This window comes from Balaenoptera ricei, chromosome 2 (assembly GCF_028023285.1).
Source record: "Balaenoptera ricei isolate mBalRic1 chromosome 2, mBalRic1.hap2, whole genome shotgun sequence".
NCBI classification, from domain to species: Eukaryota; Metazoa; Chordata; class Mammalia; order Artiodactyla; family Balaenopteridae; genus Balaenoptera; species Balaenoptera ricei.
Genome location: NC_082640.1, coordinates 56285377 through 56302544, shown reverse-complemented (window position 1 = coordinate 56302544; position 17168 = coordinate 56285377). Strand labels below are relative to the sequence as shown.

General features: G+C 55.1%; 6 non-coding genes across 6 annotated transcripts; all 6 read left to right on the top strand.

Moving 5' to 3' along the window:
* The first annotated feature begins 2015 nt into the window (after positions 1-2015).
* LOC132361660 (small nucleolar RNA SNORD116) lies at positions 2016-2108 on the top strand. Its single transcript, XR_009501933.1, has one exon. It is a non-coding gene; the product is annotated as a small nucleolar RNA SNORD116 (small nucleolar RNA).
* Positions 2109-4796: 2688 nt separating this feature from the next.
* LOC132361103 (small nucleolar RNA SNORD116) lies at positions 4797-4889 on the top strand. The gene has a single exon (XR_009501416.1). It is a non-coding gene; the product is annotated as a small nucleolar RNA SNORD116 (small nucleolar RNA).
* A 2668-nt stretch (positions 4890-7557) lies between these two features.
* On the top strand, positions 7558-7650 carry LOC132361670 (small nucleolar RNA SNORD116). The gene has a single exon (XR_009501942.1). It is a non-coding gene; the product is annotated as a small nucleolar RNA SNORD116 (small nucleolar RNA).
* Positions 7651-10340: 2690 nt separating this feature from the next.
* Positions 10341-10433, top strand: LOC132361190 (small nucleolar RNA SNORD116). The gene has a single exon (XR_009501499.1). It is a non-coding gene; the product is annotated as a small nucleolar RNA SNORD116 (small nucleolar RNA).
* Positions 10434-13101: 2668 nt separating this feature from the next.
* LOC132361668 (small nucleolar RNA SNORD116) lies at positions 13102-13194 on the top strand. The gene has a single exon (XR_009501941.1). It is a non-coding gene; the product is annotated as a small nucleolar RNA SNORD116 (small nucleolar RNA).
* A 2688-nt stretch (positions 13195-15882) lies between these two features.
* LOC132361102 (small nucleolar RNA SNORD116) lies at positions 15883-15975 on the top strand. Its single transcript, XR_009501415.1, has one exon. It is a non-coding gene; the product is annotated as a small nucleolar RNA SNORD116 (small nucleolar RNA).
* The last annotated feature ends 1193 nt before the right edge of the window (positions 15976-17168 follow it).

Sequence of the window (17168 nt, the reverse complement as noted above, 5' to 3'; positions counted from 1 at the left end):
TCCTTTGTGATGTCGTGGAATAGGCTATCATAATTGGGTTGCAGGTGCTGGCCTCGGCTTCCCAAGGATGTGTCATGTTCGTGATGGGCTGGCATCAGCTGCCTATGGACGGGATGGCTTTGGCAGTTCAAGTGGATGAGGTGAGGTAGGTAACCTGTGTAGAGTTGGAATCCCATTGCCATGGGAAAGACACCCAAAGGGTGTCTTGCGAGACGTAAAGAGGATTGACATGGTGACGCGTCTCTGCTGGCCTCCTTGGAGGATGTTTAGTTATGCGAACATCCCCTTTGGCCTAATCGTTCCGTTGTTTGGGAATGTGCAAAGCGAAAGTGCTTCTCCCGGGGGGGCATGACTCGGCTTGCGAACAGCCAGAGGTTTACCTGGAGCAGTCCGTTGGGGGGACAGAGGTGGGGGCACTGTTGCGACGCCAGGCGCACTGTCGTGGACAGCCACTGTGCCCTTTCAAGTTTCCAGGTCCCCTCGTGTGGCAAAGGTTTTCCGTTGAACGTCTGTCTGTGGTCCTCGGGGACAGTGCCTTTGATCACTGTGAGTGCCTCGGTAGTGTCGCCGTGGCAGTGGAGGAATTGCCAGGATGCGTGGGGTGGGGTGGGCATCATCAAAGCAGACAGGCTTGCGGTGTGTCTTCCCTGCTGTTCAGTGTCTCCGTGTTCACATGATGTCTGTGGCTTCAAGTAGAGTCGAGTCGCCCTGCAGGCAGGAGGAGGGCAGTTAGGACGAGGCTGTGTAGCGTTTGAGCGTTTCCTCAGTGGTCAGGGCCGCAAAGCCTACCAGTTGGAAGCTTGCCTATACGTGGCCAGGAAGGTGGCCTAATTTCTGCTGTGGGGTTCCAACCTGTGTCATGGTTGCTGAAGCCCCACACTTCCCATTGAGGGCATTCCCACGGGGTCATGGAAAGTGATTTGGTCTAGTTGGCGAGATGAGGCACTTGGGCCGAAGTCCGTTAACCCCTTGAGAAGTGCCAGGCTGCATCTTGCCTGTCGGCAACTGCAGGTCGGTGTCAGCCTGCCTATGGGAGGTTACCTTGCTTCCGGGAGCACTGGGAGTGACCCCAAGGGCACATCAGATGTGGTGGTAGGTGGCAGGATCTCCAGGTCCACATAGGTGTGACACCCACGGCCGGGAGGGAGGTCTCGTCCAGTCTTTGTGCTTTGGTCAGAAGGCGTGGCTGTGGGAGAGCGGGAGTCTGTGGCCTATTTTGACAGCCTGGGGTTCAAAGTTCGCATGCGGCCTCATGAAGCTGACAGGGGTCTTTCTCCTTTCAGTTGGGGGTCCAACCAGGGTGCTGTGTATAAACTATGACGTGTACTGTTAGAGGCGTCTGCAGAGGGCCGCAGGGACACCCAGAGACCAAGACGCGTGTTTAGCGGCACACACAGGTATCCACAAACGCATCCTCGTGCACAGTCACAGTCACACACGCCCACACGTGTGAATACACACATACAGCGTCTCACACACCGAGCAATGTACGTGCGTAACTTCCTTCAGTCATGCTGTGAGACACACAATCAGTTTTCGGTAAGGGATAGTCGTACTTGGGAAGCAGGTTCCAGGCTCACACCCAAGTAACGTGTTCACCAAAATCATGTTCTCTGAGGAGCCTTGTGCAATTCAGAAACCTGCCTGATTTCTGTCCGCTTCTCAGGTGGAGTTGCAGAGTAAGGCCTGCTGTCAGCAAAGAGAAGAAGACCTCGGGTTGTCTGATGACTGGATGTGCTAAGGAGAACTGGACAAAGTGGGGCGGGTGCACGTTGCCGAGCAAGGCTGTGGATATCTCAGGACGGTAGGCATTCACCCATACTAAGATGTGCCATTGGATATTAGGATTTCCACAGATGGGCCCAATGGTTGCAAGAGTGGATTGATTGTTGGTCTTGCTGAGTGGCCTGAGGACTGTGGATTCCCCAGGCAGTTGGAGTACTTCCAGGTCATGGCTCCTCTGCAGAGACCCACGGCCTTCCCTTTTGTGTTCTGCAGCCTCCCAGCATGTGCTTGGATCGATGATGACACCCTTGTATGCATTCCTTGGAAAATCTGAACAAAATGAGTGAGAACTCTCTACCGTCTCCTCATCGAAACTGAGGTCCAGCACGTTTCCTGTCTCGGGAGTATGGGACAGTTAGGAGTGAGGGCCAACGTCCCCTGCTGACAGGCATGCAAACCCCACTAAGGGCTCCAGCATTGGAGGGGCTCCTGTCTGAGGGTCGACCATGTCTGCCCATAAGCTGGGTCATCTATGAATCCCCGGTCCCTGCTAAAAGGCCGTTGAGGGAATGCAAGAGGGCAGGCTTTCCTGCTAGTCTTCAGGGTCGGAGTGTGTTCTGGTATAGACCCAGTAAGCTTGCAGCTTGGAGAGGTGATTTTTGGACAGGATCACACTTTGTGCATGCCGCTTCCGAGGTTGATTATGGAAGCCAACATGAGCAAGCTTCCCTGGTTGGAGCCTGGAGCCTCAGGCCAGGCCTGTGGCCCTCTCTGTTGTTGTGTTTCGTGCAGTGAGGTTCTTGACTGCCCCGCGTGGCTGGAGCCGTGGGCGGGCATGGGCTGGAGTTGGGCGATGGCGGAAGGGGGCTGATGGTTTAGGCCTCAGTGCTGCCCCTGTCAGCTCCTCTGCTGAAGTTGCCGGCACACTGTTGGCGCTAAGTGGATCTTCGTGGAGTGGGGTGTGGATCGAGTGAAGCATTTCAGCCTGGGGGGTGGCTGCTGGCCTGGAGAGAAAGGTAAGGTATCATGAGGAAAGGTCCTGTGTGATGTCGTGGGATGGGTTGTCATCATTGGGTTGCAGGCGCTGGCCTCGGCTTCCCAAGAATGTGTCTTGTTCGTGATGGGCTGGCCTAAGCTGCCTATGGAGCGGATGGCTTTGGCAGTTCAAGTGGGTGAGTTGAGGTAGGTAAGCTGTGTAGAGCTGCGATCCCGTTGCCCGAGGAATGACACCCAAAGGGTGTCTTGCGGGAAGTAGAGAAGATCGACATGGTGAGGCGTCTGTGCCGGCCTCCTTGCAGGTAGTTGAGTTATGCAAACATCCCCTTTGGCCGCTTTGTTCCCTTGTTTGGCAATGTGTAAAGCGAAAGTGTTTCTCCCGTGGGGGAATGACGCGACCGGCCGGTGTAGCACGCAGGCCTTTCGAACAGCCAGAGGTTTATCTGGAGCAGTCCATTGGTGGGGCAGAGATGGGGGCCCCATTGCCATGCCTGCTGTGCTGCCGTGGCCAGCCACTGTTCCCTTTCAGGCTTCTAAGTTCCCTCGCATGGCAGAGGTCTTCCATTGAAAGTCTGTCTGTGGTCCTCGGGGACCATGCCTTTGATCACTGTGAGTTACTCGGTAGTGTCACTGTGGCAGTGGAGAATTTCCAGGATGCATGGTGTGGGATCAGCATCAACGAAGGAGACAGGCTTGCGGTCTGTCTTCCCTGGTGTTCAGTGTTCCCGTGTTCTGAAGATGTTTGTGGTTTCCAGTAGGGTCGTGTCGCCCTGTGGGCTGGAGGAGGGCATGTAGGACGAGGCTTTCAGGGTTTGAGCGTTTCCTTAGGGGTCAGGGCCGCGAACATTCAAGATGGGAGCTGCCTGAGACGTGGCTGGGAATGTGGACTAGTTTCCGCCGTGGGGATCTGACATGGGTCATGGTGGCTGAAGCCCACCAATTCCTGTGGTGGGCATTCCCACGGGTCAATGGAAAGTGATTAGGCCTAGTTGGCGAGAAGTGGCACGTGGGCCCACGTTCGTTAGCCCCTTGAGTGTTTTCAGACTGCATCTTGGCAGCAGACAGCTGCCGGTCGGTGTCGGCCCGACCATGGGAGTTCCCTTGCTTCCGGAAGTGCTGCGAGTGACCCCAAATGCCCATCAGATATACTGGTAGCTGACAGAGTCTCGAGGTGCATGTCGATGTCACAGCCAAGGCCCGGAGGCAGGTCTCGTCGAGGCTTTGTGTTTTGGTCAGAAGGCGTGGCTGTAGGAGAGCGGGAGTCCGTGGACTATTTCAACAGCCCCTGGGGGTCAAAGTGTGCCTGCGGCCTCTTAAAGCTGACAGGGTTTTTTCTCCTTTTAGTTAGGGGTCTAACCACGGTGCTGTGTATAAACTATTTCTTTTATTGTTGAACTCCTCTTCACAGGGCCATAGGGACACACAGAGACCAAGACGCGTATGCAGGGCACACAGAGAAACCCACAAGCACGTCCGCATGCGTAGTCACAGTCACACATGCGCACACGCGTGAACACACACATACAGCCTCTCAGACACCGGCCAACATATGTGCCTAACTTCCTGCAGTCGTACTATCAGACATGCAGTCAATTCTCGGTAAGGGTTAGAGGTCCTTGGGAAGCAGTTTCAGAGCTCAAGGCCAGGTAACTGTTTTTATGGATCATGTCCTGTGAGGACACCGGTCCACTTATGAAGCCTCGGTGATTTCTGTCCACTTCTCAGGTGCAGTTGCTGGGAAAGGCTGGCCGTCGGCACAAACAAGAAGACCTTCGTGTGCTCTGATGACTGGAGGTGCTAAGAAGAACTGGAAAAAGTGAGGCGGGCCCATGTCCCCGAGCGTGGTTGTGGATAACTCAGGATGGTAGGTATTCAAGCACCGCAAGATGTGCCATTAGATATTAGGTTTTCCTCAGACGGGCCCAATGGCTGCAAGAGTGGATTGATTGTTCCCCTTGCTGAGTGGCCTGAGGGCTGTGGATTCTCCAGGCTTTTGGGGTAGCCCAGGCTCATGGCTCCTGTACAGTGTCCCGCGCAGACCCCGGTTGTGTTCTGCAGCGTCCCAGCATGTGCTTGGATTGATGATGACACCCTTGCATGCATTCCTTGGAAAATCTGAGCCAAATGAGTGAGAACACTCTACCGTCTCGTCATCGAAACTGAGGTTCAGCACGTTTCCTCTCTCAGGGGGAGAGGACAGTTAGGAATGAGGGCCAGCGTCTTCCGCTGACATGCATGCAAACACCACCAAGGACTCCAGTATTGGAGGGGCTCCTGTCTGAGGGTTGACCGTGTCTGCACATAAGCTGTGTTATCTGTGAATCCCGGGTCCCTGCTGAATGGCTGTTGAGGGAATGCGAGGGGGCAGGCTCTCCTGCTGGTCTTAAGAGTCAGAGTGTGTGCTGGTCTAGGCCCAGTTAGCTTGTAGTTGGGAGGTGAGTTTTGGCCAGGATCACGCTTCGTGCATGCCATTTTGGGGGTTGATTCTGGAAGCCAAAATGAGCAAGCGTCCCTGGTTGGTGCCTGGAACCTCAGGCCAGGCCTGTGGCCCTCCCTGTTCTTGCGTTTTTCACGGTGAGCTTCTTGAGTGCCTAGTAAGGCTGGAGCAATGGGCGGGGGTGAGCTCGGTTGGGCATCGGCGGAAAGGGGCTGATGGATTAGGCCTCGCTGCTGCCCTTGTTTGCTTCTCTACTTTAACTCCCGGCACAGTGTTGATGCCAAGTGGGTCATCGTGGAGTGGGGAGAGGAATGAGTGCTGAATTTAAACCTGCGTGGATCACTGATGGCCCGTACAGGAAGGGAAGGGAAGATGAGGACATGTCCTTTGTGATGTCGTGGAATAGGCTATCATAATTGGGTTGCAGGTGCTGGCCTCGGCTTCCCAAGGATGTGTCATGTTCGTGATGGTCTGCCATCAGCTGCCTATGGACGGGATGGCTTTGGCAGTTCAAGTGGATGAGGTGAGGTAGGTAACCTGTGTAGAGTTGGAATCCCATTGCCATGGGAAAGACACCCAAAGGGTGTCTTGCGAGACGTAAAGAGGATTGACATGGTGACGCGTCTCTGCTGGCCTCCTTGGAGGATGTTTAGTTATGCGAACATCCCCTTTGGCTGCTTTGTTCCCTTGTTTGGGAATGTGCAAAGCGAAAGTGCTTCTCCCGGGGGGGCATGACTCGGCTTGCGAACAGCCAGAGGTTTACCTGGAGCAGTCCGTTGGGGGGACAGAGGTGGGGGCACTGTTGCGACGCCAGGCGCACTGTCGTGGACAGCCACTGTGCCCTTTCAAGTTTCCAGGTCCCCTCGTGTGGCAAAGGTTTTCCGTTGAAAGTCTGTCTGTGGTCCTCGGGGACAGTGCCTTTGATCACTGTGAGTGCCTCGGTAGTGTCGCCGTGGCAGTGGAGGAATTGCCAGGATGCGTGGGGTGGGGTGGGCATCATCAAAGTAGACAGGCTTGCGGTGTGTCTTCCCTGCTGTTCAGTGTCTCCGTGTTCACATGATGTCTGTGGCTTCAAGTAGAGTCGAGTCGCCCTGCAGGCAGGAGGAGGGCACTTAGGACGAGGCTGTGTAGCGATTGAGCGTTTCCTCAGTGGTCAGGGCCGCAAAGCCTACCAGTTGGAAGCTTGCCTATACGTGGCCAGGAAGGTGGCCTAATTTCCGCTGTGGGGTTCCAACCTGTGTCATGGTTGCTGAAGCCCAACACTTCCCATTGAGGGCATTCCCACGGGGTCATGGGAAGTGATTTGGTCTAGGTGGCGAGATGAGGCACTTGGGCCGAAGTCCGTTAACCCCTTGAGAAGTGCCAGGCTGCATCTTGCCTGTCGGCAACTGCAGGTCGGTGTCAGCCTGCCCATGGGAGGTTACCTTGCTTCCGGGAGCACTGGGAGTGACCCCAAGGGCACATCAGATGTGGTGGTAGGTGTCAGGATCTCCAGGTCCACATAGGTGTGACACCCACGGCCGGGAGGGAGGTCTCGTCCAGTCTTTGTGCTTTGGTCAGAAGGCGTGGCTGTGGGAGAGCGGGAGTCTGTGGCCTATTTTGACAGCCTGGGGTTCAAAGTTCGCATGCGGCCTCATGAAGCTGACAGGGGTCTTTCTCCTTTCAGTTGGGGGTCCAACCAGGGTGCTGTGTATAAACTATGACGTTTACTGTTAGAGGCGTCTGCAGAGGGCCACAGGGACACCCAGAGACCAAGACGCGTGTTTAGCGGCACACATAGGTATCCACAAACGCATCCTCGTGCACAGTCGCAGTCACACTCGCCCACACGTGTGAATACACATATACAGCGTCTCACACACCGAGCAATGTACGTGCGTAACTTCCTTCAGTCGTGCTGTGAGACACACAGTCAGTTTTCGGTAAGGGATAGTGGTACTTGGGAAGCAGGTTCCAGGCTCACGCCCAGGTTAAGTGTTCCCAAAAATCATGTTCTCTGAGGACCCTTGTGCAATTCAGAAACCTGCCTGACTTCTGTCCACTTCTCAGGTGCAGTTGCAGAGTAAGGCTGGCTGTCGGCAAAGAGAAGAAGACCTTCGCGTTGTCTGATGACTGGATGTGCTAAGGAGAACTGGACAAAGTGGGGCGGGTGCACGTTGCCGAGCAAGGCTGTGGATAGCTCAGGACGGTAGGCATTCACCCATACTAAGATGTGCCATTGGATATTAGGATTTCCACAGATGGGCCCAATGGTTGCAAGAGTGGATTGATTGTTGGTCTTGCTGAGTGGCCTGAGGACTGTGGATTCCCCAGGCAGTTGGAGTACTTCCAGGTCATGGCTCCTCTGCAGAGACCCACGGCCTTCCCTTTTGTGTTCTGCAGCGTCCCAGCATGTGCTTGGATCGATGATGACACCCTTGTATGCATTCCTTGGAAAATCTGAACAAAATGAGTGAGAACGCTCTACCGTCTCCTCATCGAAACTGAGGTCCAGCACGTTTCCTGTCTCGGGAGTATGGGACAGTTAGGAGTGAGGGCCAACGTCCCCTGCTGACAGGCATGCAAACCCCACTAAGGGCTCCAGCATTGGAGGGGCTCCTGTCTGACGGTCGACCATGTCTGCCCATAAGCTGGGTCATCTATGAATCCCCGGTCCCTGCTAAAAGGCCGTTGAGGGAATGCAAGAGGGCAGGCTTTCCTGCTAGTCTTCAGGGTCGGAGTGTGTTCTGGTATAGACCCAGTAAGCTTGCAGCTTGGAGAGGTGATTTTTGGACAGGATCACACTTTGTGCATGCCGCTTCCGAGGTTGATTATGGAAGCCAACATGAGCAAGCTTCCCTGGTTGGAGCCTGGAGCCTCAGGCCAGGCCTGTGGCCCTCTCTGTTGTTGTGTTTCGTGCAGTGAGGTTCTTGACTGCCCCGCGTGGCTGGAGCCGTGGGCGGGCATGGGCTGGAGTTGGGCGATGGCGGAAGGGGGCTGATGGTTTAGGCCTCAGTGCTGCCCCTGTCAGCTCCTCTGCTGAAGTTGCCGGCACACTGTTGGCGCTAAGTGGATCTTCGTGGAGTGGGGTGTGGATCGAGTGAAGCATTTCAGCCTGGGGGGTGGCTGCTGGCCTGGAGAGAAAGGTAAGGTATCATGAGGAAAGGTCCTGTGTGATGTCGTGGGATGGGTTGTCATCATTGGGTTGCAGGCGCTGGCCTCGGCTTCCCAAGAATGTGTCTTGTTCGTGATGGGCTGGCCTAAGCTGCCTATGGAGCGGATGGCTTTGGCAGTTCAAGTGGGTGAGTTGAGGTAGGTAAGCTGTGTAGAGCTGCGATCCCGTTGCCCGAGGAATGACACCCAAAGGGTGTCTTGCGGGAAGTAGAGAAGATCGACATGGTGAGGCGTCTGTGCCGGCCTCCTTGCAGGTAGTTGAGTTATGCGAACATCCCCTTTGGCCGCTTTGTTCCCTTGTTTGGCAATGTGTAAAGCGAAAGTGTTTCTCCCGTGGGGGAATGACGCGACCGGCCGGTGTAGCACGCAGGCCTTTCGAACAGCCAGAGGTTTATCTGGAGCAGTCCATTGGTGGGGCAGAGATGGGGGCCCCATTGCCATGCCTGCTGTGCTGCCGTGGCCAGCCACTGTTCCCTTTCAGGCTTCTAAGTTCCCTCGCATGGCAGAGGTCTTCCATTGAAAGTTTGTCTGTGGTCCTCGGGGACCATGCCTTTGATCACTGTGAGTTACTCGGTAGTGTCACTGTGGCAGTGGAGAATTTCCAGGATGCATGGTGTGGGATCAGCATCCACGAAGGAGACAGGCTTGCGGTCTGTCTTCCCTGGTGTTCAGTGTTCCCGTGTTCTGAAGATGTTTGTGGTTTCCAGTAGGGTCGTGTCGCCCTGTGGGCTGGAGGAGGGCATGTAGGACGAGGCTTTCAAGGGTTTGAGCGTTTCCTTAGGGGTCAGGGCCGCGAACATTCAAGATGGGAGCTGCCTGAGACGTGGCTGGGAATGTGGACTAGTTTCCGCCGTGGGGATCTGACATGGGTCATGGTGGCTGAAGCCCACCACTTCCTGTGGTGGGCATTCCCACGGGTCAATGGAAAGTGATTAGGCCTAGTTGGCGAGAAGTGGCATGTGGGCCCACGTTCGTTAGCCCCTTGAGTGTTTTCAGACTGCATCTTGGCAGCAGACAGCTGCCGGTCGGTGTCGGCCCGACCATGGGAGTTCCCTTGCTTCCGGAAGTGCTGCGAGTGACCCCAAATGCCCATCAGATATACTGGTAGCTGACAGAGTCTCGAGGTGCATGACGATGTCACAGCCAAGGCCCGGAGGCAGGTCTCGTCGAGGCTTTTTGTTTTGGTCAGAAGGCGTGGCTGTAGGAGAGCGGGAGTCCGTGGACTATTTCAACAGCCCCTGGGGGTCAAAGTGTGCCTGCGGCCTCTTAAAGCTGACAGGGTTTTTTCTCCTTTTAGTTAGGGGTCTAACCAGGGTACTGTGTATAAACTATTTCTTTTATTGTTGGACTCCTCTTCACAGGGCCATAGGGACACACAGAGACCAAGACGCGTATGCAGCGGCACACAGAGAAACCCACAAGCACGTCCGCATGCGTAGTCACAGTCACACATGCGCACACGCGTGAACACACACATACAGCCTCTCAGACACCGGCCAACATATGTGCCTAACTTCCTGCAGTCGTACTATCAGACATGCAGTTAATTCTCGGTAAGGGTTAGAGGTCCTTGGGAAGCAGTTTCAGAGCTCAAGGCCAGGTAACTGTTTTTATGGATCATGTCCTGTGAGGACACCGGTCCACTTATGAAGCCTCGGTGATTTCTGTCCACTTCTCAGGTGCAGTTGCTGGGAAAGGCTGGCCGTCGGCACAAACAAGAAGACCTTCGTGTGCTCTGATGACTGGAGGTGCTAAGAAGAACTGGAAAAAGTGAGGCGGGCCCATGTCCCCGAGCGTGGTCGTGGATAACTCAGGATGGTAGGTATTCAAGCACCCCAAGATGTGCCGTTAGATATTAGGTTTTCCTCAGACGGGCCCAATGGCTGCAAGAGTGGATTGATTGTTCCCCTTGCTGAGTGGCCTGAGGGCTGTGGATTCTCCAGGCTTTTGGGGTAGCCCAGGCTCATGGCTCCTGTACAGTGTCCCGTGCAGACCCCGGTTGTGTTCTGCAGCGTCCCAGCATGTGCTTGGAATGATGATGACACCCTTGCATGCATTCCTTGGAAAATCTGGGCCAAATGAGTGAGAACACTCTACCGTCTCGTCATCGAAACTGAGGTTCAGCACGTTTCCTCTCTCAGGGGGAGAGGACAGTTAGGAATGAGGGCCAGCGTCTTCCGCTGACATGCATGCAAACACCACCAAGGACTCCAGTATTGGAGGGGCTCCTGTCTGAGGGTTGACCGTGTCTGCACATAAGCTGTGTTATCTGTGAATCCCGGGTCCCTGCTGAATGGCTGTTGAGGGAATGTGAGGGGGCAGGCTCTCCTGCTGGTCTTAAGAGTCAGAGTGTGTGCTGGTCTAGGCCCAGTTAGCTTGCAGTTGGGAGGTGAGTTTTGGCCAGGATCATGCTTCGTGCATGCCATTTTGGGGGTTGATTCTGGAAGCCAAAATGAGCAAGCGTCCCTGGTTGGTGCCTGGAACCTCAGGCCAGGCCTGTGGCCCTCCCTGTTCTTGCGTTTTTCACGGTGAGCTTCTTGAGTGCCTAGTGAGGCTGGAGCAATGGGCGGGGGTGAGCTCGGTTGGCCATCGGCGGAAAGGGGCTGATGGATTAGGCCTCGCTGCTGCCCTTGTTTGCTTCTCTACTTTAACTCCCGGCACAGTGTTGATGCCAAGTGGGTCATCGTGGAGTGGGGAGAGGAATGAGTGCTGAATTTAAACCTGCGTGGATCACTGATGGCCCGTACAGGAAGGGAAGGGAAGATGAGGACATGTCCTTTGTGATGTCGTGGAATAGGCTATCATAATTGGGTTGCAGGTGCTGGCCTCGGCTTCCCAAGGATGTGTCATGTTCGTGATGGGCTGGCATCAGCTGCCTATGGACGGGATGGCTTTGGCAGTTCAAGTGGATGAGGTGAGGTAGGTAACCTGTGTAGAGTTGGAATCCCATTGCCATGGGAAAGACACCCAAAGGGTGTCTTGCGAGACGTAAAGAGGATTGACATGGTGACGCGTCTCTGCTGGCCTCCTTGGAGGATGTTTAGTTATGCGAACATCCCCTTTGGCCTAATCGTTCCGTTGTTTGGGAATGTGCAAAGCGAAAGTGCTTCTCCCGGGGGGGCATGACTCGGCTTGCGAACAGCCAGAGGTTTACCTGGAGCAGTCCGTTGGGGGGACAGAGGTGGGGGCACTGTTGCGACGCCAGGCACACTGTCGTGGACAGCCACTGTGCCCTTTCAAGTTTCCAGGTCCCCTCGTGTGGCAAAGGTTTTCCGTTGAACGTCTGTCTGTGGTCCTCGGGGACAGTGCCTTTGATCACTGTGAGTGCCTCGGTAGTGTCGCCGTGGCAGTGGAGGAATTGCCAGGATGCGTGGGGTGGGGTGGGCATCATCAAAGCAGACAGGCTTGCGGTGTGTCTTCCCTGCTGTTCAGTGTCTCCGTGTTCACATGATGTCTGTGGCTTCAAGTAGAGTCGAGTCGCCCTGCAGGCAGGAGGAGGGCAGTTAGGACGAGGCTGTGTAGCGTTTGAGCGTTTCCTCAGTGGTCAGGGCCGCAAAGCCTACCAGTTGGAAGCTTGCCTATACGTGGCCAGGAAGGTGGCCTAATTTCTGCTGTGGGGTTCCAACCTGTGTCATGGTTGCTGAAGCCCCACACTTCCCATTGAGGGCATTCCCACGGGGTCATGGAAAGTGATTTGGTCTAGTTGGCGAGATGAGGCACTTGGGCCGAAGTCCGTTAACCCCTTGAGAAGTGCCAGGCTGCATCTTGCCTGTCGGCAACTGCAGGTCGGTGTCAGCCTGCCTATGGGAGGTTACCTTGCTTCCGGGAGCACTGGGAGTGACCCCAAGGGCACATCAGATGTGGTGGTAGGTGGCAGGATCTCCAGGTCCACATAGGTGTGACACCCACGGCCGGGAGGGAGGTCTCGTCCAGTCTTTGTGCTTTGGTCAGAAGGCGTGGCTGTGGGAGAGCGGGAGTCTGTGGCCTATTTTGACAGCCTGGGGTTCAAAGTTCGCATGCGGCCTCATGAAGCTGACAGGGGTCTTTCTCCTTTCAGTTGGGGGTCCAACCAGGGTGCTGTGTATAAACTATGACGTGTACTGTTAGAGGCGTCTGCAGAGGGCCGCAGGGTCACCCAGAGACCAAGACGCGTGTTTAGCGGCACACACAGGTATCCACAAACGCATCCTCGTGCACAGTCACAGTCACACACGCCCACACGTGTGAATACACACATACAGCGTCTCACACACCGAGCAATGTACGTGCGTAACTTCCTTCAGTCATGCTGTGAGACACACAATCAGTTTTCGGTAAGGGATAGTCGTACTTGGGAAGCAGGTTCCAGGCTCACACCCAAGTAACGTGTTCACAAAAATCATGTTCTCTGAGGAGCCTTGTGCAATTCAGAAACCTGCCTGATTTCTGTCCGCTTCTCAGGTGGAGTTGCAGAGTAAGGCCTGCTGTCAGCAAAGAGAAGAAGACCTTCGGGTTGTCTGATGACTGGATGTGCTAAGGAGAACTGGACAAAGTGGGGCGGGTGCACGTTGCCGAGCAAGGCTGTGGATATCTCAGGACGGTAGGCATTCACCCATACTAAGATGTGCCATTGGATATTAGGATTTCCACAGATGGGCCCAATGGTTGCAAGAGTGGATTGATTGTTGGTCTTGCTGAGTGGCCTGAGGACTGTGGATTCCCCAGGCAGTTGGAGTACTTCCAGGTCATGGCTCCTCTGCAGAGACCCACGGCCTTCCCTTTTGTGTTCTGCAGCCTCCCAGCATGTGCTTGGATCGATGATGACACCCTTGTATGCATTCCTTGGAAAATCTGAACAAAATGAGTGAGAACGCTCTACCGTCTCCTCATCGAAACTGAGGTCCAGCACGTTTCCTGTCTCGGGAGTATGGGACAGTTAGGAGTGAGGGCCAACGTCCCCTGCTGACAGGCATGCAAACCCCACTAAGGGCTCCAGCATTGGAGGGGCTCCTGTCTGAGGGTCGACCATGTCTGCCCATAAGCTGGGTCATCTATGAATCCCCGGTCCCTGCTAAAAGGCCGTTGAGGGAATGCAAGAGGGCAGGCTTTCCTGCTAGTCTTCAGGGTCGGAGTGTGTTCTGGTATAGACCCAGTAAGCTTGCAGCTTGGAGAGGTGATTTTTGGACAGGATCACACTTTGTGCATGCCGCTTCCGAGGTTGATTATGGAAGCCAACATGAGCAAGCTTCCCTGGTTGGAGCCTGGAGCCTCAGGCCAGGCCTGTGGCCCTCTCTGTTGTTGTGTTTCGTGCAGTGAGGTTCTTGACTGCCCCGCGTGGCTGGAGCCGTGGGCGGGCATGGGCTGGAGTTGGGCGATGGCGGAAGGGGGCTGATGGTTTAGGCCTCAGTGCTGCCCCTGTCAGCTCCTCTGCTGAAGTTGCCGGCACACTGTTGGCGCTAAGTGGATCTTCGTGGAGTGGGGTGTGGATCGAGTGAAGCATTTCAGCCTGGGGGGTGGCTGCTGGCCTGGAGAGAAAGGTAAGGTATCATGAGGAAAGGTCCTGTGTGATGTCGTGGGATGGGTTGTCATCATTGGGTTGCAGGCGCTGGCCTCGGCTTCCCAAGAATGTGTCTTGTTCGTGATGGGCTGGCCTAAGCTGCCTATGGAGCGGATGGCTTTGGCAGTTCAAGTGGGTGAGTTGAGGTAGGTAAGCTGTGTAGAGCTGCGATCCCGTTGCCCGAGGAATGACACCCAAAGGGTGTCTTGCGGGAAGTAGAGAAGATCGACATGGTGAGGCGTCTGTGCCGGCCTCCTTGCAGGTAGTTGAGTTATGCAAACATCCCCTTTGGCCGCTTTGTTCCCTTGTTTGGCAATGTGTAAAGCGAAAGTGTTTCTCCCGTGGGGGAATGACGCGACCGGCCGGTGTAGCACGCAGGCCTTTCGAACAGCCAGAGGTTTATCTGGAGCAGTCCATTGGTGGGGCAGAGATGGGGGCCCCATTGCCATGCCTGCTGTGCTGCCGTGGCCAGCCACTGTTCCCTTTCAGGCTTCTAAGTTCCCTCGCATGGCAGAGGTCTTCCATTGAAAGTCTGTCTGTGGTCCTCGGGGACCATGCCTTTGATCACTGTGAGTTACTCGGTAGTGTCACTGTGGCAGTGGAGAATTTCCAGGATGCATGGTGTGGGATCAGCATCAACGAAGGAGACAGGCTTGCGGTCTGTCTTCCCTGGTGTTCAGTGTTCCCGTGTTCTGAAGATGTTTGTGGTTTCCAGTAGGGTCGTGTCGCCCTGTGGGCTGGAGGAGGGCATGTAGGACGAGGCTTTCAGGGTTTGAGCGTTTCCTTAGGGGTCAGGGCCGCGAACATTCAAGATGGGAGCTGCCTGAGACGTGGCTGGGAATGTGGACTAGTTTCCACCGTGGGGATCTGACATGGGTCATGGTGGCTGAAGCCCACCAATTCCTGTGGTGGGCATTCCCACGGGTCAATGGAAAGTGATTAGGCCTAGTTGGCGAGAAGTGGCACGTGGGCCCACGTTCGTTAGCCCCTTGAGTGTTTTCAGACTGCATCTTGGCAGCAGACAGCTGCCGGTCGGTGTCGGCCCGACCATGGGAGTTCCCTTGCTTCCGGAAGTGCTGCGAGTGACCCCAAATGCCCATCAGATATACTGGTAGCTGACAGAGTCTCGAGGTGCATGTCGATGTCACAGCCAAGGCCCGGAGGCAGGTCTCGTCGAGGCTTTGTGTTTTGGTCAGAAGGCGTGGCTGTAGGAGAGCGGGAGTCCGTGGACTATTTCAACAGCCCCTGGGGGTCAAAGTGTGCCTGCGGCCTCTTAAAGCTGACAGGGTTTTTTCTCCTTTTAGTTAGGGGTCTAACCACGGTGCTGTGTATAAACTATTTCTTTTATTGTTGAACTCCTCTTCACAGGGCCATAGGGACACACAGAGACCAAGACGCGTATGCAGGGCACACAGAGAAACCCACAAGCACGTCCGCATGCGCAGTCACAGTCACACATGCGCACACGCGTGAACACACACATACAGCCTCTCAGACACCGGCCAACATATGTGCCTAACTTCCTGCAGTCGTACTATCAGACATGCAGTCAATTCTCGGTAAGGGTTAGAGGTCCTTGGGAAGCAGTTTCAGAGCTCAAGGCCAGGTAACTGTTTTTATGGATCATGTCCTGTGAGGACACCGGTCCACTTATGAAGCCTCGGTGATTTCTGTCCACTTCTCAGGTGCAGTTGCTGGGAAAGGCTGGCCGTCGGCACAAACAAGAAGACCTTCGTGTGCTCTGATGACTGGAGGTGCTAAGAAGAACTGGAAAAAGTGAGGCGGGCCCATGTCCCCGAGCGTGGTTGTGGATAACTCAGGATGGTAGGTATTCAAGCACCGCAAGATGTGCCATTAGATATTAGGTTTTCCTCAGACGGGCCCAATGGCTGCAAGAGTGGATTGATTGTTCCCCTTGCTGAGTGGCCTGAGGGCTGTGGATTCTCCAGGCTTTTGGGGTAGCCCAGGCTCATGGCTCCTGTACAGTGTCCCGCGCAGACCCCGGTTGTGTTCTGCAGCGTCCCAGCATGTGCTTGGATTGATGATGACACCCTTGCATGCATTCCTTGGAAAATCTGAGCCAAATGAGTGAGAACACTCTACCGTCTCGTCATCGAAACTGAGGTTCAGCACGTTTCCTCTCTCAGGGGGAGAGGACAGTTAGGAATGAGGGCCAGCGTCTTCCGCTGACATGCATGCAAACACCACCAAGGACTCCAGTATTGGAGGGGCTCCTGTCTGAGGGTTGACCGTGTCTGCACATAAGCTGTGTTATCTGTGAATCCCGGGTCCCTGCTGAATGGCTGTTGAGGGAATGCGAGGGGGCAGGCTCTCCTGCTGGTCTTAAGAGTCAGAGTGTGTGCTGGTCTAGGCCCAGTTAGCTTGTAGTTGGGAGGTGAGTTTTGGCCAGGATCACGCTTCGTGCATGCCATTTTGGGGGTTGATTCTGGAAGCCAAAATGAGCAAGCGTCCCTGGTTGGTGCCTGGAACCTCAGGCCAGGCCTGTGGCCCTCCCTGTTCTTGCGTTTTTCACGGTGAGCTTCTTGAGTGCCTAGTGAGGCTGGAGCAATGGGCGGGGGTGAGCTAGGTTGGGCATCGGCGGAAAGGGGCTGATGGATTAGGCCTCGCTGCTGCCCTTGTTTGCTTCTCTACTTTAACTCCCGGCACAGTGTTGATGCCAAGTGGGTCATCGTGGAGTGGGGAGAGGAATGAGTGCTGAATTTAAACCTGCGTGGATCACTGATGGCCCGTACAGGAAGGGAAGGGAAGATGAGGACATGTCCTTTGTGATGTCGTGGAATAGGCTATCATAATTGGGTTGCAGGTGCTGGCCTCGGCTTCCCAAGGATGTGTCATGTTCGTGATGGTCTGCCATCAGCTGCCTATGGACGGGATGGCTTTGGCAGTTCAAGTGGATGAGGTGAGGTAGGTAACCTGTGTAGAGTTGGAATCCCATTGCCATGGGAAAGACACCCAAAGGGTGTCTTGCGAGACGTAAAGAGGATTGACATGGTGACGCGTCTCTGCTGGCCTCCTTGGAGGATGTTTAGTTATGCGAACATCCCCTTTGGCTGCTTTGTTCCCTTGTTTGGGAATGTGCAAAGCGAAAGTGCTTCTCCCGGGGGGGCATGACTCGGCTTGCGAACAGCCAGAGGTTTACCTGGAGCAGTCCGTTGGGGGGACAGAGGTGGGGGCACTGTTGCGACGCCAGGCGCACTGTCGTGGACAGCCACTGTGCCCTTTCAAGTTTCCAGGTCCCCTCGTGTGGCAAAGGTTTTCCGTTGAAAGTCTGTCTGTGGTCCTCGGGGACAGTGCCTTTGA